At 44.6% G+C, this 22,530-nt stretch overlaps 2 long non-coding RNA genes across 2 annotated transcripts; one reads left to right on the top strand and one right to left on the bottom strand.

Annotated features, from left to right (window-relative positions):
* Positions 1-3,706: 3,706 nt before the first annotated feature.
* On the bottom strand, positions 3,707-5,143 carry LOC140686930 (uncharacterized). Its single transcript, XR_012061917.1, has 3 exons — positions 4,978-5,143; positions 4,464-4,571; positions 3,707-3,950 (listed from the first exon to the last, which is right to left on the bottom strand). It is a non-coding gene; the product is annotated as an uncharacterized lncRNA (long non-coding RNA).
* A 4,315-nt stretch (positions 5,144-9,458) lies between these two features.
* Positions 9,459-22,051, top strand: LOC140699141 (uncharacterized). The gene is made up of 5 exons (XR_012077145.1): positions 9,459-9,587; positions 18,849-18,996; positions 20,249-20,308; positions 21,030-21,224; positions 21,971-22,051. It is a non-coding gene; the product is annotated as an uncharacterized lncRNA (long non-coding RNA).
* Positions 22,052-22,530: the final 479 nt, after the last annotated feature.

Genomic DNA, 22,530 nt, shown 5'->3' with positions numbered 1-22,530 from the left:
GACAAGAAAAGCCTCCCAGGCCGGAAGAAGTGTAAGTACTAGACTTGGAGTTAGAAACGCAGCTGTCCTGGTGGGGACCATCGGGGCGGTGAAGATGGGCTGGAGCAGAACGGTGAGAGCTGAGGCTGCAGAGATCGGTGAGGGCCCGGATCACATAGGGCCTTGGTAGGGACTCTGGATACCCTTCTGAATACAATGGAAAATCACAAAAGTATTTTGCAATGCGGAACAACTTGATCTGATTAATACTTTAATAAGACCGTTGTGGGTAACGTATGAGGAATAAGCAATGGAAGCAGGGCAAGGTAAGCTGATGGGAAGCCAGTGGGAAGAGTACTGCTGACCTGGAGAGAGACACCGAGGTTGGACTGGGATGATGGCGGGAGACGGGCAGAAAGGGGGACACGAATTAACAGTAACGGTCACAGGCCTTAATGCTCGAGTTGGACACAGACACAGAGTGGTACAGGGTGATGGGTATGTGATATTTGGGGATGAGCCACAGTTTTTGTGCAGAGACCTGACAGGAGAATAAAGTGGGGATGTTGACGTCGGTAAGAAAGGTTGGTGGGTTTTGAATTCCCCCTAGAGTCGCGTCTGTTTCTCTGTACATGACGTCAGCCGAGCAGGGATGGGTGTTCCTACTTCTGCAGAGAATTGCGTGTCCTCCTCATCGACTAATTCGAGAGGCCGACCTGCCCATCCAATTGCAACATCTTGAATCTGCTTCTTTCTATCCAGGAGGAGATTTCCAACTAAGATGCTAATCAAAAATTCCCGTGTCCAGAGTTAGAGATGTGTGCCTTTGGGAGGATCTCAGAGATGCCTCCACAGAGGCTCGGTGTGCTCTCTCTCCCTCAGAGAACACAGTTCCCTTCAGCCCGCTGGGTCTCAGCAGAGAAGATTTCACACATAGCCCCTCTCAGGCCCTGGGGACCAACCTCCCGCTTGGCCGAGCTCTGAAAATGAGCACGAGTTCCGGGCAAAGGGCCTTCTCCAGGGGGCCATCTGGCAGATTACATGAGGACAGTGTACAAAAGGGTGGGAGGGTTGATGGTATAAATGCATTTTAATTTTTGCTCTGAAACTGATTCTGTCCTTCTGTTTTGTTAAGCAAGTGTTCTTAGGCCAGACATGATTCTCCTTTTTTCTTTATATTTGATCATCCAAGAGGTTTAGATAGGGGATTTGTTTTAGGGTAAGAATCTTTAAAAAAAAAAACCTTGCAAATAGCGTCTTGTTAGGCATTTTGACAAGTGAATTCTCCAGGCAGTATTGAACCCCCTTGTTCCTCCAGGGGGTCTCCAAAGGTATACATGTTCCAAATCTGACCCAAAACCAATGAGACTTTTCTTTTTTTTAAGAACTTCACCATGGGTAAAAGATGTCACTAAAGAAGGTGAGAAAAGAGCAGGTCCCCATAATCCAGAGTCCCTCCCAAAGAGCCCACAGAAGTAAAGAGGAGATGAACGAGAGAAACGTTTTATTTATACACACGCAGGAGCCAACCAGAAAAGTACCTACCATGTTAAATGGTGAAAGTTAAAGGCTTTTTTATCAACCTAACTTAATAGGGAAAAGGGAAAGGAGAGAATTGGCTTCCATGACAGGTTTTCTTCTGCATCTTTTGAATCTCAGTTATCTTCAGCTTAAAGAGGTTTTGTATTAACCGTGGGTTCCATCTGACTTTCCATTCCTCGAACTTTGTTCTTCTTTTTCAAGATTCACTCATGTATTCTGACCCCCTGGATTTTCCACGTGAATTTTAGATTGATTGTCAATTCCTGCAAAATACCACCTGGGATTTGGGTAGGCATTCTTTGAATCCTTAGATCTATTCATGGACCTTTGTCATCTTAGTAGAATGAAGCCTTCTGCTCCATGAATATGGGATTATTCTCTTTGAATTTAGGTCTTAATTTCTCTCAACAGACTCTCTCATCTATTGTAGTCTTCAGTGTCCAAGTCGGGTACTTCTTGCTCACCTGTATTGGATGCTGATTCAGAAGAGACACGACCTCCTGGAGAACCTCTGCTTCCACTGAGCTGAAATGGAACTGAGTCCTGAGAAGGCTTTAAATTCTTTTAAAAATAGGATTAATGTACTTTAATTACTCCATAGATGAGTAATGAATGGGTCACATTAGCATAGGATTTTAATCCTTTTAGAATTAGTAGAGTAATACAGACACAGTACAAAAAATTGAAATATTGCCTAAAAAAGAAGTGATTTGTAATTCCCACCCACAGCGGTGTCTGTCATGAATGATTTGGTGCTTATGTCTCAGTCTCTGTGTCTCTCAGTAGGTCTCTCTCCATCTCTGTCTCTCACACACTCACAATCAGATCAATTTCCATCTATACTGATTTCACACACATGTGGTCGTGCAGATGGGACCCTGGATGCAGAGAGTGGGTCTGCATACTTCCACCCTGAGGCCTCCCTTGACATTGGGTTGAGACCAGGCACCCACTTTTCCAACTGAACAGCATTCATTCATCCACATGAACCAGAACGAATGGACCCCATCCCCTCTCCATCAATATTATTGTTGCTTTAATTCCGACTGTTTCAACCAGTGCTGTGATGAACACCCTTGAAAAGGCATCTTTGAATAGGTGTGTAAGGATTTTAGCGGGATGAACTGTAAGTATCAGATCTTCTGAGGAAGAGATGCATCTGTCGCCCTTTGATGCGTCCTGCACCCTGTTCTCCTGAAGAGGAGCGTCCCTTCACTCTTCCCTCCAGGGGATCTGCTGGAGCCTCTGCCTGCTTACATTGTCACCAGGGCTGGTTGTCACCTGACTAAAGAACCGCCAGTGTGATGGTGACCAATGCTGTCTCTGCAGTGTTTCCGTCTGCCTCTGTTCTCACCTGAGAGGTCAAGCATCTCTAACACACACTGGCCACCTGCATTGCCTCTCATTGGAATTGCCCATGTCTGTTCTGTTTCTGTTTAGAACACTGAGTTTCAAAAGGATTTTGGACTACAGGAATGGGAAAAATTTCTCCAACCTTGGGTTATGAGGAATGCATTTTCCAGGTTGTGGTTTGCCTTTCAAGCAATTTTTCTGGGCTTTTATTAATTTTTTTGATTCGTTTGGTTTTGTTTTTGCCACAGGAAGAGCTAAGCATCTCCCTTGTGTCTTCTGGCTGTGGTGTCACAGGGGGAACAGCAGTGTCTACCCTGAGATTATGCACAGAGTTACCAAAAGGGCTTCATTTTGTGCATCACATCTTTAATCCCCCTGCATATCCCCTGAAAATAATAAAAATGCTGTTTCAAGTGAAAACAAACAAAAATCCTCAGCCCCAGGTGAAAACATGTGGGCAGGAAGGAAAAAATCCTTTTTTAAAATTTCATTGGCAGGGAACAACCAGTAGAGGTAAAGACATGCAAAGAGAAAGAGGACCTGGGGTTGTCAGGGGCTGGGTGAGGAGGGAGGGGAGTGCATGCTCTGGATCCAAGGTTTCACTTTGAGGAAAGAAATAGTGTGAAACTAGATGGTAGTGATGGTCGCACAACAATGTGAATGCCCCTAATGCTCCTGAATTGCACAATTTAAAAGGGGAAAAGTCTACATTTTATTACATGAAACTCTAAAAAGAAAAATAAAGGATGTCATAAATGATGTGAAACAAGCAAAGGAAACTAAAGAAAATGAAACAAAAACATCTCCAGCGGAAGGGACGTCAAGTTTGTGGGGGGACTGACGGTGGAATTTTGGAGAACATTTTGGAGAAGAAGGTGTGGGTGGGTGCAGAGGGGGCTCTACCCCAGGTGGTGGTGATGCCTGAACTGTTTCTCCGTTGCCCAGCAGTCCAGCTGCAGACGCAGGTTCAGGAGGAGCTGCAGGAGCGGCAGGAGGGAGCTCGAGGTCTCCTGCTGGATCCAGTTCGTCCCATTTTTGGTCTCTGACATCTTCCCCTCCCCCTGCCTCCTCTGTAACTATTGGAAGTGGAGAGAGTTTTAAGTCTTGTGGAAGATCTCATGCTGTGAGAGAGGAAAAATTTACGCACCTGCCTCCCTTTCCATGTGCCTCTACAAGGACAGAAATCTTCCCAGAGCTTTCCAGACAGCTCCCACCCAGAAAGTGCCCACAGGATGTATTCTGTGACTGAATTTTTCCAGACAGGTGTTCTGAGGCCATTCTTTTTTCTGGTCCCAACAGTAGCCTCTAGGGACACCTCCCTGTGTGGCCCAGCCTTCGCCCCACCCTCACCTACACACATACACCAGCCCTGCTTTTTTGACCTTTGGTCTATGCTTCGGGGGCTCCTGGTCCTCCACCTGACTTGCAGCGAGGTGGGCACGGTGCTCCAGGTCAGACCAGGGTGTGCTGAGCTACCCGTCAGCCCCGGGTAGGTCCCTGGGAGAGCCCTGGGTGATGTCTGGGTCGGAGGCCTGCCCCCACTGATTTGTGGGCCATGGTGGTGGGGACCCCTCCATATCCAGACCCACCAGGAGTCTGCGCTGGCCCTCAGAAGAGTGACACACCAGTCCTTCACTTGGGGAGGGGGCGTTGGTGTTCTTATTCATCAGCTTCTTTTCAACATGTGGTATCTGGCTCTGCAATGATAGTGACCAGCAGCTGACCCAGCATGGAAGTCTCAGAGTCCTTCCCGGCCAGGAACACTCCTGATTCTGTAGACTCTACCCTCTGCTGCTAGATCAGACCGGAACCTTGTTCAGCTCAGACATCCGGGAGGGAAAATGCATACCCAGAGAGCATGGGCTCCACCTCGGGCGGCAGGACCCTTCCCCGGCTCTCCACATCCCAGCCAGCCAGCTTTGTCCTGGGCTGTCTACGTGACCGGGCCCCCAGACCTCTGTCCTGCTCTTTCTTGAGGCAGATACCCATCCCCAACATGACTGCTCCACCTCCACCAGGCAGGATGGGGCCGTGTGGCTACCTGGATGGGATCTGAGTGGTGGCCCAGCCTGGGGGGGCCTGCCCTGGGCCTCCCTGTGTTACCTTTGGGTCTCTCTGGCCAAAAGGCCAGAGGCGCCTTGGGTGAGACCTGACCCAGTGCCGGCAGCGTTGGTAGAGACCCTCGCTGAGGGCTTTCCGGGGCCTGTGGCCTCAGGATAATGGGATGCAGCAGAACATGCCTCTGTCTCCAACCAGGTGAGCTGAGTAGGGACTTCTCTACAGAGCGGGTGCCTGGTGACTTCAGTTCCAAGTTCTGTTGGGCTCTATTGCCAGGGAAGTGAGGTCACTTCCTGGGGTCCACTTCTCCAAGCTTCCTCCTGACACAAAGCCCCTCAAGGGCCTTTCTGGGCTTCCAATCTCTCATTTCTCACTCCATGCCATGTCCACACACAGTGACACCAACTCAGCCCCCCCCATAGCCCTGGGGAGTCCTGGATGCAACCAGTGCCGCAGCTCTGAAGACACAGCTGGGTTCAGACCTGGCTCCCCCTACTCAGCAGTGTTATCATCCTGGACAAGCCACGTGCCTCTCAGGGTCTCCCCAATCCCCCATCAGCACAGTGGGGATCATTCTGGCCCCTGCTTCCTAGAGAAGCCATCCTGTCTCTAGACCTAGAAACACCTATTGCATCTGTCACCCCCACGGGCTGGCATCACAGGGAGATCGTGCACAGACTCAGCAAAGGAAGGAACCCACAGAGGGCTGGTGGAGTGCAAAGCACACCCCACACAGGCCGGGGTCTGCCCTGGGGTCTGGAGAAAGTCACTTTCCTTGCTGCTTGCTTCCCCGCTCACAGTCGTGAGACTGAAATTAAATACAACTCTGACATCGTCCGCTCTGGCATACAACCTCCTAGGTCATTCTGTCATGTTGACATACAGGCCCAGTGTCCCATCTCGGCCTCTGTGGTGGGCTGCCCCACAATGGCTTCCTATTTTTTGCCTTCTGTTCCCACACCCTTGTGGGATCCCCACACCCTTGTGGGATCCCCACACCCTCCCCTGGAGGGTGGATCGACTTTGGGACCAGGTTCTGACACATAGACTGACTTGTGAAAATGTATGTGAGTTCCACTCATTACCAGCACCAGTGTTCCTTCTCTCTGTCTCTGTCTCTCAGTGCCTCTCTGAGTTGTCTCTCTCTCTGTTTCTCTGTCTCCCCCTGCTTCTCTGTGTTTCAGTCTGTCTGTCTCTTTTCCTGTATGTATGTGTGTATATATTTATGTGTATATGTGTGTATTTATGTGTGTGTATTGTACGGGTCCAGGGCAGGTCACTTCTGAAAATCCCTTGACGACATATTGATTATTTTGAATTCATGTTACTGAAGAAACATTATCTTTGAAAATTGTGCAAGCACTTTGGTGGGATCTTCTCTAAGGCTCAGCACTGCTAGGGAAGGGATGCACCTGTGGCACTTTGATGCATCCTACACCTTGTTCTGCCGGAGAGGAGCGTCCATTTGCTCTTCCTTCCAGGGTACCTCCTGGGGCCTCTGCCTGCTCACGTTGTCACCAGGGCTGTTTGTCACCGGGCTAAAGACCTGCCAGGGTGATGGTGGCCAATGCTGTCTCTGCAGTCTGTCTGTCTGCCTGTGTCCTCACCTGAGAGGTCAAGCATCTCCAGTACAAACCGGCCACCTGCACTGCCTCTCGTTGGAACTGACTCTGTGTGTTTTGTTTCTTTTCAGAACACTGGGCTTCAAGAGCTTTTTGGACCACAGGGATGTGAAGCTTTTTTCCGATCTTGGGTCATGAGGAAAGGTTTTTCCAGGCTGTGGTTTGTCTTTCCAGCTGTCTTTCTTGGCCTTTGTTTTCTGCTTTTGTTTGGATTTATTTTGCCACAAGAAGAGCTAAGCATCTCCCTTCTGGCTCTGGTTTCACAGTTAGAACAGCAGTGCCTACCCCGAGATTATACACAGAGTTACTAAAAGGGCTTCATTTGGTACGTCTCATCTTTAATCCATCTGGACTTTCCTCTCAAAATACAAAAATGCTAATTCACGTGAAAACAAAACAAAAAAATAATTCACCCGTCCCTACTTAAGATATGTGGGCAGACAAACCAAAAAAAAGCCACCTTTTATACGATTTCACTGATAGGGAACCTCCAGGATACGTAAAGACATAGAGAGAGAAAGGGGATTAGGGCTTGTCATGGGCTAGGGGAGGTAGGACTTGGGGTGCTCTTTGTATACAAGCTTTTACTTTGAGGAAGGAAATAGTCTGAAACAAGTGGTGCTGGTCTCACAGCACTGTGAATGCAATTAATGCTCCTTAAAATTGCACAATTTAAAATGGGAAAAGGCTAAACTTTATTCTTATATACTTAAAACAAAAATAGAATATAGTATAATAGAAAAGAAAAAATCTGACTCCATAGAAGATCTGTCCTTTTGGCTTTAACCCTTTGCCCTCTTTTCTAGGCTTAGTTTTACTAGCTCTGCACCTTTTGTAAAACAATGTTGCCTTTAGCCTTAAATATACAGAAGAGCCTACTTTCAAGGCTTTGATTTTTTAAGGATATTAACACTTTTGCACTTATATAAAGACAACAGGTTGTAGAATAGAAAACTACTTTTGTTTTGTTAGGGGATTTACAGAGGCACTCTGACCTGGTCTACGTAAACAGCTGTAAACCAAGATAATGGCGGACTAATATCTTGGAGAACCATCTTCCCCATGTCAACTTCAGGCTCCTTTTCTACTAAAAAGGGGAGGGGCTGTGGTTGGTTGTTGCAAACTTGTTGGTGTAGGAATTCTTTGTTCTTGGAATCCTTTGCAGCTGTCCACGTGGGTCAGATCATGGTGTTCCTGCAAAACCTGCAACAAAACAAACTTTTTCTATTCTGCAACTTGTTATCTTTATAGGAGTGCAAAGTGTTAATATCCTTAAAGCTCAGACTTTTGAGAATAGGCTCTCCTGTTTATTTCAGGCTAAAGGCAACACTGTTTTACAAAAAGTGCAGAGCTTGCAAGTCTAAGCCTAGAAAACACGGCAGAGGGTTAAAGGAAAAGGAACAGATCCAATATGGAGTCAGATTTGTTCTTCTCTATTACAGTGACTTTTGGTGAGAGCTAAGTGGATGATTCCTGGGTGGGTCCTCCACTGTCCCAGGCTGGATTTCAGGCAGGATCCCTGCCAGATTCACCATGATTTTGGACCTAGTCTACCACAGAGAAACTGAAAATTATTGGATTAAAATTACCTTTCAAAATCCCTTCAATTGCCTGTAAACTATACCACAGCAGGGGATGTCTCATTGGCCAGTCAACTGCCAGTCTCCCCTGATGCAAGGGACAAGCGTTGCGGCGAGATCCATGGTGGCCTGGCCAGTGAACCTTCCTACTTTGCTCTAAAGCTTTGGCTTCCTCACTTTGACACTTTAAAAGCTCCCTTCCCTCTTCCCTCTGGCCTGGTGTGAATGAACAAGTTCCCTGCACCCACCTGTGCTGAGTCCATGCCATGCACAAAGCCCCATGCACACAGCCCACCATCTGATGTCTAACCCTGGGATTAAGTGCATACTCTGAACTCCCCCACCCCAAAGGTCCGCGTGCCCAGTGCCTCCGCCCTAGGAGTCCAGATCACCATCAGGACCATCAACCACCGAAAGCCCAAGGCCAGTGGCTGGCAGTCTGGGATCAACCTTACCCATCAGGTCAGTTCAGGCACAGGCTGTGGGGTCAGGGTGCCAAGGCAGGAATTGGAACCACCTTCATCCCAGCCTGCCTCACCCTGTAGCCTCAGACATTAACTCTGAAGGTGCACACTAGGCTCGATCCCCCACTGGTGGCAGTAGTCATCATTACTGGAGCACGGATTTCCCCACCCCAACCACAGGGTGAAGGGTGAGTGAGTGAGCTCAGGGTAGGGGTGCACTCAGATTTAAGGGGATCCCATGGTGTGGGGGTACAGGTTGAGAGGTGTGGGGCCCGATCAGAGTGGAAATGACCTGGCTGAGAGGTGAGGGGGATAATTTCAGGATGTTGGGTGTCCTGTGCTGAGGCATGAGGGGTAAGCTTGTGGGTGTAGGGGCCATAGGTTAGGACCTAGCAGGATGGAGTGTCAGGGCAGGGACCATGGTGTGAGGAGAAGGAGCCCTGTCTTCAAGGTCTGGTGGGAGACTGGGCCTGGCCAGTGGTGGGAGGGTAGTAACAGGGAGGGGAAGTTGAGCAGGGAAAGTGGGGCTGGGTGGGTGAGGCCTGGCCTAGGGCAGTCGTGGTTCTAGTTCAATGCCAGGACCCAGTCGGTGGCTGGGTGAAGGCTCTGGGGATGGAGACCCGGCGGGACAAGCAGGAGGGGCCCCACCTGGCTCCTCCCGGCCCCAGCGGCCAGGGCCGGTAAAGCAGGAGACCCACCCGAGCAGTTTGCGCTGCGGGCGGGAGGAGGAGGGGCGCGCACGCACAGACGGACAGACGCGAAGGACGCCGGAACCCACCCAGAACGCGTGGAAGCTGGCGGCAGCCAGTTGCTCCTGGACCAGCTCCTGGAAGAGGAACACGGCCTGGGGCCTGGGCCTCCGCTTGCCCGCGGCTCGGCTGCCGCTGCCGGACAGTTAAGAGGGCGCTGGTGGGGGCGCGCTGCTCGGGGAGCCGGCGGGTGACGCCTGGGCTGTGCAGCTGAGGAGGCGCCCAGGGAGGGGTGCGGAGGTGAGGTCCCGGCCGCGCGTCCCGTTAGGACACTGAGGCGGGTCCCAGCCGCCGCTGTGGTTCGTGGTAACCCCGGTATTAGTAGTTCCTGAACACCGTGGTTTTGCCGCCGCTTATACACGGGTTTAGGAGAGCAGGTACAGCCCCGGGAGTTGGGAGGGCGCCGGACGGTTCCAGAGCATCTCCGACTGGCCCTCAGACGATGGCCTGCTCCTTGCAGGTGGGTGCGGTGCGGTCGCGGGGCCTCGGATGGAATGGGGACTGCCCCATGAGAGCCCATGGATTTGCTCCCATCTTACCTGCGGCCTGACCTTGGGGGCGGCCTCTAAAGACCCAGGTTAGTGGGACTCAGGTTACAGGTCAGTCTGCTCCTGGGAGATGGGCTCGGTGCGATGAGTGTGCTCGGATGGCTGCAGCAGCAGCGGGAAATTGTTGCAACCCCCGCGCTCTCACAGGGCAGCCCCAATCCCACCATCGCAGCTGCCGCCTTTCCCTGACAGCACAGCACCCGCCTTCCAGGAGCAGGCTGACCTGTAACCTGAGTTCCACGAACCTGAGGCAGCAGAGGCCAAGCTCAGGCCATGCGCTGGGGAGTTTGAAGCAAATCCAAGGGCTCCCATGGGCAGACCCCATAACCCGCCACTGCCTTCAACCACACCGTGCCCTCCTCCCGAGAGCAGGCTGACCTGCGGACCGTGCCTGGAGCAGCAGAGGCCGAGCCCTGGACAGGCCATGGGGGAGATGGGGGCAAGTCTACCAGCTTGCCAGGTCGCTGCCCATCTCCCTGCCGCTGCCCCAGGTTCGTGGATCAGTTGTTTTCAAGTCAGTGGTTTCCTGAGATGCAGGCGTGGTGCAGTCAGGTGGCGGGGGCTGCAGGGAGGGGTGCTGCCCCAAGGGGAGCAGGTGGACTTGCTCCCATCTCCCCTAGGGCCAGACCTGGGGACGGCCTCTGCTGCCCCAGGTTTGCAGGACGCATGTCATGTCAGCCTGTCCGTGGGAGGAAAGCTCAGTGTACTCGGGGCAGCCTCAGTGGCTGACAAGGATTTTAGAAGTGGGCTCTAGCCCAGCATAACTAACTCTCCTTTCTTCTCCTGCTTCCTCAGTTGGTGGCTGTATCAGCTTTTTCATTATAGGTTATTGCTAGATAATGAACATAGGTTTCTGTGCTATATAGAAGAAACTTAATTTAAAATCTCTTTTTATATATAGTGGCTGACATTTGTAAATCTCGAACTCCCAAATTTATCCCTTCCTATCCCCTTTCCCTGGTAACCTTGATTGTTTACTAAGTCTGCAAGTCTGTTTCTGTTCTGTAGATGAGTTCACAGTGTCTTTTTCTCTCTTTTTTTACATTGCACATATGAGTGGTATCATTTGGTATTTTTCTGTTTCTGGCTGCTTTCACTTAGAATGACGATCTCTAGCTCCATCCATGTTGCTGCAAATGGTTTTATTTTGTCCTATTCATGGTAGAGTAGTATTCCAGTGTATAAATATGCCACAACTTCTTTATCCAGTCATCTGTTGCTACATTTAGCTTTCCTCCATGTCTCGGCTCTTGTATACAGTGGTGCTGTGAATACTGGTGTGCAGGTATCTTTTCACATTGGAGTTCTTTCCAGTTATATACCCAGATGTGGGATTGCTGGGTCATAGGGTAAGTCTACTTTTAGTTTTTTCAGGGATTTCCATGCTTTCCATAATGACTACACCAAACTAGATTCCCACCAGCAGTGTAAGAGGGTACCCTTCACTCTACAGCCTCTCTAGCATTTATCATTCATGAACTTTTGAGCGATGGCCATTCTGAATGATGGGAGCTGATACTTAATTATAGTTTTGATTTGAATTTCTCAGTTTATTAGTGATATCGAGCATTCTTTCATGTGCCTATTGGCCATTTGTGTCTTCATTGGAGAAATGCTTGTTTAGGTCTTCTGCCTATTTTAAGATTGAGTTGTTTGTTTTTTTGTTATTAAGTTGTATGAGCTGTTATATATATTCTGAAAATTAAGCCTCTGTTAGTCGTATCATTTGCAAATATTTTCTCCCTTTCGTAGGTTGTTGTTTCCTTTTGTTTTACTTATGGTTGTCTTTGCTGTGAAGAAATTTATGAGTTTAATTATGTCCCTTTTGTTTATTTTTTCTCTTATTTCCATTGCCTGGGTAGATTACCCTAGGAGAATGTTGCTAAGATTTATGTCAGATAATGTTTTGCCTATGTTTTCTTTTAGGAGATTTATCATGTCTTGTCCATCTGCATCTTAAGCCTGTACTCAACATCTGTGCTTCAGTTTTGAATTTTGAGCTTCTTAGAGAAAACCTACTCTTAGCTCATACGTCAGATTCAACATGTCTAAAGCTGATTTCATAATCTTTTTTCTTGCAGCGTCTCCACTTATTCAGTGGGATAATCATTCTTTCGGTCTTGAATACACAAAGGCTTGGAGTGGTCTTTGATTTATCTTTCTCTCACCACCCTCCACATTTTGTCAGCTTCTTGAACTGTATGTTTTTGGTTTCAAGTGTCTATTCTGATTGCTGATACTCTGATGAAGAGCTTTCATCCCTGATACATGAATTTTTCCTTCTGCTGAATTCTTGGATATTCTCTCCCCCCCTTTCAGTCAACCTACAGTTTTGGTGCTCCCACATCTACAGTCAACTCAAAGACTTAACACAACCAGATCTCAGCCAGGGAGTCTCGACCCTTCATCATTTTGGACTTACCTTATTTGTTCCAATCATTATGTAACTTAGCCTCCTAGGGTAACCTGTGCCTTATTAAAAACCAGGAGTCACCAGCCTTTTCCTATCCAGTCCTCATTTAAAACAGCTTAGAATTGCCCTGAGAACTAGTTGGAGCCCCATCCCCTTCATAGAGTCTTCCCTATTTATTCCAAATACTTCTAGCTCCTCTTTGTATTCCTGTACTGTTTATGATCAGTAGTCTGTAATCTTGGATTTGAGTACTGACTTGGTACCATTCCTGGGTGGTTTCCAATGTGTCTCCTCACTTAGCTGGTAACTGGAGAAGACTCACTTGTTCAGCCTCCTTTATACCCCTCACCCTGCTTAGCATCGGGCAATAACAGGCATCCAGGCAGTGCTTACCTTCTTTATTTATTCGCAGTGGTGGTGGTGTGGATTATAGCTAATAACTATTAATTCAGTGCTGCAATTAAAAAAGAAAGCCAAGAAAATCCATAAAACTTTATCTCCATGTTCAGTTTAGTGCTTTACCTCAATAGTTTTCTTAAGACTGTGTTTACATTCACATAGTGTTCAGTGCTTGTACAGTTCCCTGAAGCAAGCAGGTGAGATGTCATTATGTTTGACTTTCATGTTACATTTCATATTGGATATATTTGTGCAATGACAAAACCTTCTTTTATAAGTAAACAGCCGGAAGCCCAGAGAGACTAAGAGCCTAACCCAGGGTCACCTGGTTAGTGTTTGGCACAGGCCAGGACCGCAGTTCACATCTTCCAGCTGATCCTCCTCCAGTGCCTTTTCATTCCACTGCTGGGAAATGTAGCCCCATCAGCCAAACGGCCAAGTCACATTGCTGCCCCTTTACCTGCCAGTGATGGCAGTGCTTCAAAAAGTGGCAAAGGAAAGGTCAGAAATAGGAGTGATAAAAGACATGGAAGTGCTGGAAATGGATCCTCAACCTCCTCCTCCCTACTTGAGCGCCACACAGGTGTCCCACTCTGACAGTGCTGTTCATTGTTTATAACATAGCCTTAAAATCAGACTGATCTTTTATAGGACATGCTTTTATCCTGGTCCCTTTCCTACTAGTAGTCACCGTCATGGGCAGAAAGTGCCTGGCTGTGCTCTGTTTGTCACGTAGGTGGGAGGGAAAGTGGGAGAGGGAGTTGGTTGAACTGAAGCCGAGCTTTTTACAGCTCTGTTGTTCTAGGACCAGAGCAGTTCCACTCTTGCTTTCATCACCTCTCCACCTCCGAGTCCCAGCCACCCATTCCTGCCTGCTTCCCCACATGCCACATCCTGGGGGAGGACAGAGTGTTGGGCAATGCCCCCTCCGCCCTCTGCTCTGGGAGGTGCAGGAGTCTGCATTAACTTTTGAGCTGTTTTGGTAATTGGGCTTTTCCAGCTTTTCTAGACATCTCCTTTCCAGCTCTGAGAAATTGGAGATGTAACTTAACCATACATGGACTATACTAAAGTATTCAGTGACATTAGTGTCATGTTGTCTGTAATTGTGTTCTGTGACTGGATAGGAGGTTTTTTATCTCACAGGATGCTTCACATCCAATTCTAAAGGCCTAGAGGCTGCAGGTGTAATCCAAGTCCTTACATGTCTGTAAGGTAGACATGAACATTGTTTGATAATATGACCATATGTTCATAGATTGCGGTTAGTCCACCGGCTCTGTATCTAATGAAAGTTTAAATACCAAACGCTTGAAGAAAATTTGCGGGCCATGTCTTTTTGCCTGTAAGTAGTTGCAAAAACTGAAATCACAACTCTACCACAAGCCACAGTGTTTCCCAGTAGAGAAAGCCCTCTAATTTTACAACCTCTAAGTAATGCAGTGGTTCTTTGAGTGAGATGAGGGATGCCAGAGTATTTTTTGGGACACTAGTGTGGCATGACAAGTATTCTGGGACTGGTTACAGTTGAATCTCTACTTCCTATATCCTGGACTGATTACAGAGGCAATGTTAGTGCGGTAACTATCTTGTGAATGCAAGTGTAGCTAGGAAGACAACAGAGAAAATAGAAGGGATATAAAGAAATGGAGGGACTTCATAGCAGTACAAATGGTGACTTTGACACCACCAGCTGCTGATGTGAACTTGGCAAGAATTTGTGAGAAGTGGTGGGTGTCATTGCAAGCAGGAGAGTCCTGCAGCTTTTGGGGTGAACAGGCAAAGGGGAGAGCAGATATGGTGGCTATCCAGGGGCTATTTTTGTCCTGAATGTGAAAATGTCCAGTCCCCTGTTCAATTTTGCAGCCACAACTTCACATAACTCAGGGCATTATTTCCACCAGAATACCATAAAAATATAAACAACCTCTGTTTCCCAAAGTGTTTGTTCTCCATCTGAGATGACTGTCCTGTGCTGGTAGGTAAGTGGGCGATGGGGCCTATTACATCACCCCCTTTCACTAGAAGTCTACCTCGCTGCTTTTCAACCTACTCCTAGAGGTGCTGTCATTCTGTTACACCTAGGCCTGTAAGACCGTCTTGCCTGAATCCTCACGTGAAGAGGGATGGTTATGTGCAGTTTTAAAAAATTGCTTGGGTCATGTGGTCCTTTGTTCCTTCCATTGGAAATCACTATTCCAGAGCAAATAGTATGCATCTATACAAACTATATTGTTTGTAAGATGTCTTTAGAGGTTTTGCAGTAGGTTTAAATATTTGCTTGGTGATGGCATCTTGATTGATTGAAGGAGGCAACCCTCACTAGGGGCATTGTGTGCTTTCTGTCTGAGAGTTCCTTTACTGGCAGCAGAGTGTTCGTAGGCAGAGTTAGAAAGTTACCTGATCTGAGAAGCCGAATTTGCCCACAGCTGGGAATTGGCGGAAGAGTCTGTTATGGAAGGAAAGCTTTAGGATTATCTGGTAGCAGAGTTCTGGGATCCAAACCCTGGGAAACCTCAGCTTTTGTAGAGTATGTTCTGTAACAATAGGCTATAGGATAATTTTTACACTTGTTATAGGATGTAGAGTTGGGGAAAGGCTTAAAAGTGCAAGAACCTTAAAAGAGAATCTCCGAATATTTTAAAGAAGACAGTTCTCAGAATGAGAGCTTTTCTGGAAAAGACTAGCTCTTCACTTCACAGGGGAAGCAGGGAGCAGGTGTAACTGCACTTACGGTAACTTCAAAGGTAAACCTTACCCTCCCACTTAGCTGTTTCCTGGTGTAGGTTCATCTCCCACATCTGTAGTTTTAGACCTGATGTGTCATTTTCTGGTACTCCATTCTGCTTCTTAGTGAGAGACTGACCCAAAGTCACATAGCAATTGAAAAATTGCGCAAAGGTCTTTATTGTTAAAAATGTGGACCTGTGGCAGGGTGCTGTATTTGCAAGTGACTTTCAGTACAGAGACCACTGAAAAGAATGCAGTGTTATTTCTTATTTTATTCCTTTAAGCCTTTGAATAGAAGGTTTTCTTTGCAGAGTGTCTGGAGTACATCAGAACAAGCAGGAACTAAAATAGCTTTAAGAAAACTCCAGTATAGGCGTTGCTTATAGTGTGGTATCTGTCTTATGTTAATTCTTTAAAGCAGGAAGTTGTAACTCTCAATTTCTTAAGCAAATATAAACATTCTTGACTCTTATTGACGTTCTTTGTTGGGTGAAGCTGCTTTTGCTTCCATTCTGAGCATTGAAAGGCCTTCTATGATACTTCTACCACTCCTCAGTATTTTATTTTCCCTCTGTTGTGAACTTGTTTTTAAACTTGAAGCATATATAAATATCACTAACTTGCTACATATGTAGATATTCTGTGTTACATACTCAGAAAGTTTGTGTACATCACACGTATCTACATAATTCCCCCCTTTCCAACTGTGTTCCTGATGAAAGGATGGTGGGAAATGGCATTATGGGGATATGTCTTACAGTACACAGTGTTTCCCCTGTTCCCTCTACCATACCTGGATGTTCTTTCATCTTTCAGCTTCTAGACTTACTAGCTCTTTTTCTTAAGCCAGGTGTATCTCATCCCCCTGCGCACACACACATGTGTACACACACACACACACACACATTCTACTGTAGGGAGTAGTGTGCACCATCCAATTCTCCCACTCCAGCTCTGGACCCACCCACTGGAGGCAGTGTCTTGCACGAATTAATTTGTAAGTTGCTTTTTAAAACTCGAGTGGTCAGGAAATAGGACTGATATCCACACCTAGTAGGCAGGCCCTCAAGGACAACTTCTATGGTTAATGCCAGGTTATCTTAATGTTTGAGTACCTGGGTTTCATGTCTTCCTGTGCCACCTGTGTGACCCATGATTCCCACATTTCTGTCTCCTGCTAGAATTTTTCTCTCCAACTCTGGACTCTTACAATCTTCTGCTGATTTGACATCTTCACTTGAAACTCTGATATCTTAAAAGCAACATGTGTAAAAACTGAGCTCTTTGTTCTCCTACACCCCAAACTGGTTCTTCCTGCAACCTCCCCCATTCAGTTAGTGGAAACTTAATCCATCCAGCTGCTTGGGTCAAAAAACTTGGAGTTATTCTGACTTTCACTGACATACCACATGAATTCTGTCAATAGATCTGGTTTAACACTGCCTTTAAAACATATCCAGAACCCAGCCACTTCTCACCATGGTTCCTGCCTCCACTGCTGCTTCCCTACCCTGAGCCACTGTCCTCTCCTCCTGCACAGCCCTTCTCAGAGGCTTCCCTCCTTTCATCTCTGACCCATTTCGACTATTCTCACCTGGCAGTCAAGTGAGCCTCGAAAACCTAAGTTAGATTGTGTCTTCCTTCTGCAGTGCCTCCCCATTTCACTCTGGGTAAAAGCCACAGTCCTTACAACGTCCTCCAAGGCCATACAGGATCTGCACTGACCCTTCTCCGCAGCTCCAGCCGTGCCCCCATTCTGGAACATGCGAAGTGCACGCTGGCCTCGGTGGTGGTTAGTCCGTCCACCTGGGACTTCTCACCTCCAAGTCTTAGTTCTAACCTCAGTCCTCAGTGTGGCCTGCTCTGGTATTTAATACAACATCACCCTCATCCCATACCCTAAACTCTCTTTACCTTGCCCTTTTTTGATTTTTCCATGGTTCCTCTTTCCTAACATGCCACCTCCTCTGCTGCTCTGTTGTGTGAATTGTCATCTCCACCCCCATCCCAGCTAGACTCCAACAAAGCTCCGTGAGGACAGGACTTTTGTATTGTTTATTTATCTATTCCAACTGCCTAGACTAGTCCTGGGTACATAGTAGGCAATCAAAAATTATTTGCTGAATAAATTAAAAGACTATTTTAAAAATGAATCATCCTTTCAGGAATGGGTGAGGATAGGAAGCTGCATCAAGGACAATGGTGCAGTAAATAATGATATTTGCCTGTTGTTCTTTGTGTGATTTATATATGTGTTTTAGTCTTAATTTTGTATCCCAGTTTCTTAATTTAATATCTGTATTAAGGTGTAATTTACAGGCCATAAAATTCACACATTATAATTGTACAAGTCAGCCATTTTAGCTATTTCTAGATTTGTGCAACTTTGTCCTCACAAAGTCCCCTTGTGTCCGTCCATATGCAGTTTGCCCCCCCTCAGTGGCACCCTGATTTTATTTCTTTTTTTTTTTTTGGCAATCACATCTCAAACGGATAATTTACACAGCAGTACTAATATAGCTTTGCACTTTTAGAAATGACACACTTAAGTATGAAATTAGCGGTCATTGCTGAATGTAGGTAGCAGTATCAGACATTGGTGAGAAGAATGGACCTGAGTGTCAGACTGGCTGCAGTCTTACCCAGCTCCACCATTTACCAAGTTACCCAAATTATTTTCTGCCTCAAGCTCTTTATCTGTTATATGGGGGTAATAATAGCAGCTTACAGAGTTGTTGTGAGGATTAAGCAAACAGGGAAACAAAATTTAGTATAGTGGCCTGCTTATGTTATTACCTAAGAAATAGCCTTGCAGGTAGAGGGCAAAATTCAAATCAGTTTCTAAAGTATATGTAAAATATAATCCAGTTCCTGCCTGGTTTGTAAACACTTATGCCTACTGAAGAATTTAAAAGCAGGCTAATTTCCAACAGAAAAGATCATTTCTCAGCATTTCTTTCAAAGAGAGCTGCAAAATCACTTTTACTAACTAAATGTTCCATGCCCAACTCTGACAGAAATTTGACAACAGGGACGTAATTATCTACATTTTTGTTAAAATGATGCTGACCATCAGGAAGTGTTCTCAATTATATTTTAGCCTTTATGTTGAGAAATACTGTGAGACTTCTTCTAAATTAATGGGTGGGGGCATTCATTGTAGCTCTTGTAGCCTGATAAGCCTGCACTAAATTATCTTTTTTAAACTTTTAATTAAAGTAATAAATTAATTTTTTGCTGGGGGGTGGTAATTAGGTTTTTATTTATTTATTTTATTTTTAGAAGAATTACTGGAGATTGAACCCAGGCCCTTGTGCATGCTAAGAACATGATCTTTCACTTGAGCTATACCCTCCCCCCTAAATTATCTTTAATAAGGTCTTTTTCTCTGTTTTGTTACTTTATGTACAGAAGCACAAAGCAGGGTCATCAGAAGCCTCTCAATCACAAAGATGATAGTAGTGAAAAACATTGCGCAGTGACAGTGAATCCTTGGCATATGAAGAAAGATTGTAAAGTCCTGAATGAATTAAGAAGGTATTGTTACCTTAACATACATGTAAGCATGGCTCTCTTACCTTTATTTTTCACTTTATAATGAAAATAATCCCCACCTGTCAAGGTTGCTTTGTTTGATAGAGGGAATATCTAAACCCTTTTCTGCAAGTTTTTTAAATAAGTAAGAGCAGTTAATTTATCAGAAGTGTGAATGGTGTAATCTGGTCTGTGTAGTATGGTAGCCACCAGCCACATGTGGCTATTGTGAATTGAGATGTTCTATAAGTGGAAAATACATAATAGATTTTCAAGACTTTGTACAACAAAAATAATGTAAAATATTATTAATAAGTTTTAAAAGTGTCAATCACACTTTTGAAATGATAGTATATTGGATATTTTGGGATAAATGTAATTATTACTGGAATTAATTTCACTTGTTCCTTTTTATTTTCTAAATGGGATTACTGGAAAATTGTGACTTGCACTATGTTTCTATTGACAGTGCTGGCTTCTAACTTATTGCAAATAATATGAAAAGAAAACTTTGATTAAAAATTTTGTAATTGAGTAGTTGATTTGCATCATATTAGTTTCAGGTGTACAAAACAGAGGCTCAACATTTTTATAGATTATATTCCATTTAAAGTCACCATAAAATAATGGCTATATTTCCCTGTGCTGTATGATACAGCCCTGTAACCTATCCATTTTATACTTAGTACTTTTTACCTCTCAATCCCCTAACCCCTTCCTGCCTCCCCTCTTCTCCTTCTCCCCATTGGTAACCACCAGTCTGTTCTGTGTACCTGTGAGTCTATTTCTGTTTTATTATAGTCATTAATTTGTTTTATTTTTTAGATATACATATAAGTTAATACATAGAATATTTGTTTTTCTTTCTCTGACTTATTTCACTTAGCATAATACCCTGTAGGTCCATCCATGTTATTGCAAATGTCATTATTTTATTTTTTATTGGCTGAACAGTATTCCATTTGTGTGTGTGTTCATGTGTATATATGCGTGTGTATATATATGCATACATGTATATATACATATATATATATATATATATATATATATATATATATATATAATATACCACAACTTCTTTATCCAGTCATCTGTCAGTGAACATTTGGGTTGTTTCAGTGTCTTGGCTATTTTAAATTGTGCTGCTGTGAACATTGGGGTGCATGTGTCTTTTTGAATTAAATTTTGCTCCAAACATATATCCATGAATGGGATTGCTGGATCACACGGAAGTCTATTTTCATTTTTTTATGGAACCTCTTTTCTGTCCTCCATAGAGGCTGCACCAATTTACATTCCCACCAACCGAGTAGGAGGGTTCCTTTTTCTCTTAAAAGGTAAAAAATTCTCTACATTTACCTACTTTCCTTTCAGTTTAGGACACAATTTGGCAAAAGCAAGATAGAATTTAATAGGAGTAAATACAGTATTTATTTTGAATGTCCATGCATTATGGATAGATATGTTATTCATGAGTTGGTTCCCTATTTTTGTAGGTGCAGATGTTTTTATAGCTTCACAGACATTTCAGTCTTGCAGAGAGAAAAATTTCTTTGTATTTTGCTGAATTTGTCTGGGTGTCTTTATCGGATTTGGTCCAGGCCTGCAGAGGTGAATACACATCCAAACCTGAACCATTTGAATGTCTGCAAGATATTAAGAGTCTAGAATATCAGATCTGGACTGTAACTCTGGTAAATGACATCAGTGACTGGACTCAAGAAAACTCCATTTGAGGGCAAAACCTTTCATAAGCCAAAAAGGCTTTGAAACTGTGGCAAAGCCAGAGACTTTTGTGCGCCACTTATGGCCACAAACCCATGAGGACAACCACAGGCCTTCTGGAGTGCCAAGGAAATTCCATGTGAGGAGTCCAGCACTCACAGGAATCCAACAAGTCCCTGTCTGCCAGAGCACCTTCATTGCTACTGTGCTGTTTTGAGTAAATGTCTTTTCATCAGGTTCAAATTGGTTTGTTGTTATTTTTTTGCATAAAAAAACAAATTCTTGTTCCCTGGTGTAAGTAAAAGCCTAACACTTTCTGATTTCTTTTGACAGAGAAAATATGAGCCTGTGGATCTAACCTCATCTGTGATGGTCTGCAGCTGGGAGCAACCAGATCAGTGTCAGTCCCCTTGCAGCCATTGGCTGGGAGCCTGCATGTTCCTTGGAATGGTATTTGAAACATGTCACACTAGCCGTGCCTTTGCTGTGGGCTGGGAGGCGAGTCAGTCAGAATCTGCATTATGGAATGTAAGTTTCAGATCCACAGCTAGGAGATCTTTTTTAATAGCCAGAGAATATAGTCATAAATATATCTATTACTGTATTTATGCAAGAACCTTTTTAAAGATTTTTTTATTATAAAAAGTTACCCCCAAAATTGAAAGTGAAAGAACAGTGGAATTAAAAACCATCTGTACCTTAATTATATATAAAGGATCATAAAATCCTTCTAAACTTTTTTTTGTTCAAATGAAGATATTTTTCCCTTCCAAAAAGGAAAATTATTATTTCACATTTTTTTGTTTTCTCCTTTTATTATATATTCCATATCAATAAATATAAATCTTTTAAATCCCTTTTAATGGCTGTTTAACAATATATTGAACAGATATGTAAATAGTTCTAGGTTTCAGAAATTTAAAAAATTGTCATTACAATACCACTGCAAAGGATATTTTGGTGTTTCTATTTTTAGTTACTAATTTGGACTAAAAATTAACAAGTTTGCTTTTCTTTATCTAAAACATTGGTTATTTTATGAAGGAACTGTAAGGAATTTAAAAAACTTTTCAGTAATTTCAACAAAGAAATTATCTTTAAGGCAAAAATGTATGATGTATTGCAAATCTATTTTTATTATATCTTCACTTTTACCAGTGTGACATATGTGTGTGTTTGCACAAGTGCTTTAACTACCAGCAACGTAGGAAAAATCTGTATACTAAAAATGTGAAAATATTTTCCTGGTTTGTGTTTTCATTCTCCCAATATAGGTTTTGGATGACAAGCTTGTATTTGCAAAAGTACACCCCCTGTGGGAGGTGTTCTGTACATACGCTGAGATACTGCACATAATACTGCCTCTGAAGCCCAATGATTTGAAAAACCGGTCCTCAGCCTTTGATAACTTCTGCTGTTTGATGAAAGTCCTCCAAGTGGATGAAAGTATCAACAACCGGAACAAGAGTTTTTCATTGCCCTATTTGAGAAGAGCTCCATGAAAGACTTTTATATTCAGGATAGAGATACATTCTTCAATCCAACCACCAGAAACCGCATTGTAAGTCTAAACCGAGTTTAGCTGCTGTCTTGGGGGTGATTTAGAACCTGCTGTTGAATTATCAGTGATTTGGTTTGGTTGGTTTGATTTGGTTTTTAAAAGCTGCCCATAAAAAGGAAAAAAGAGAAAGAAAAGAAATATGCCTACAGATTCCTGTTAGGATAGTAAACAGTGGCTGGTTAGTTACCTTGTATAAGCCACAAGCTCTCTTAGAACATTTTTAGGTTTACTTCATCCTTTCTCAGATCAAGTATCAAGTAAGGGACAGTGTTA

This window comes from Vicugna pacos, chromosome 1 (genome assembly GCF_048564905.1).
Source record: "Vicugna pacos chromosome 1, VicPac4, whole genome shotgun sequence".
NCBI lineage: Eukaryota > Metazoa > Chordata > Mammalia > Artiodactyla > Camelidae > Vicugna > Vicugna pacos.
Note: the sequence above shows the minus strand (reverse complement) of the source record. Positions and strands in the feature narration are given on the sequence as shown.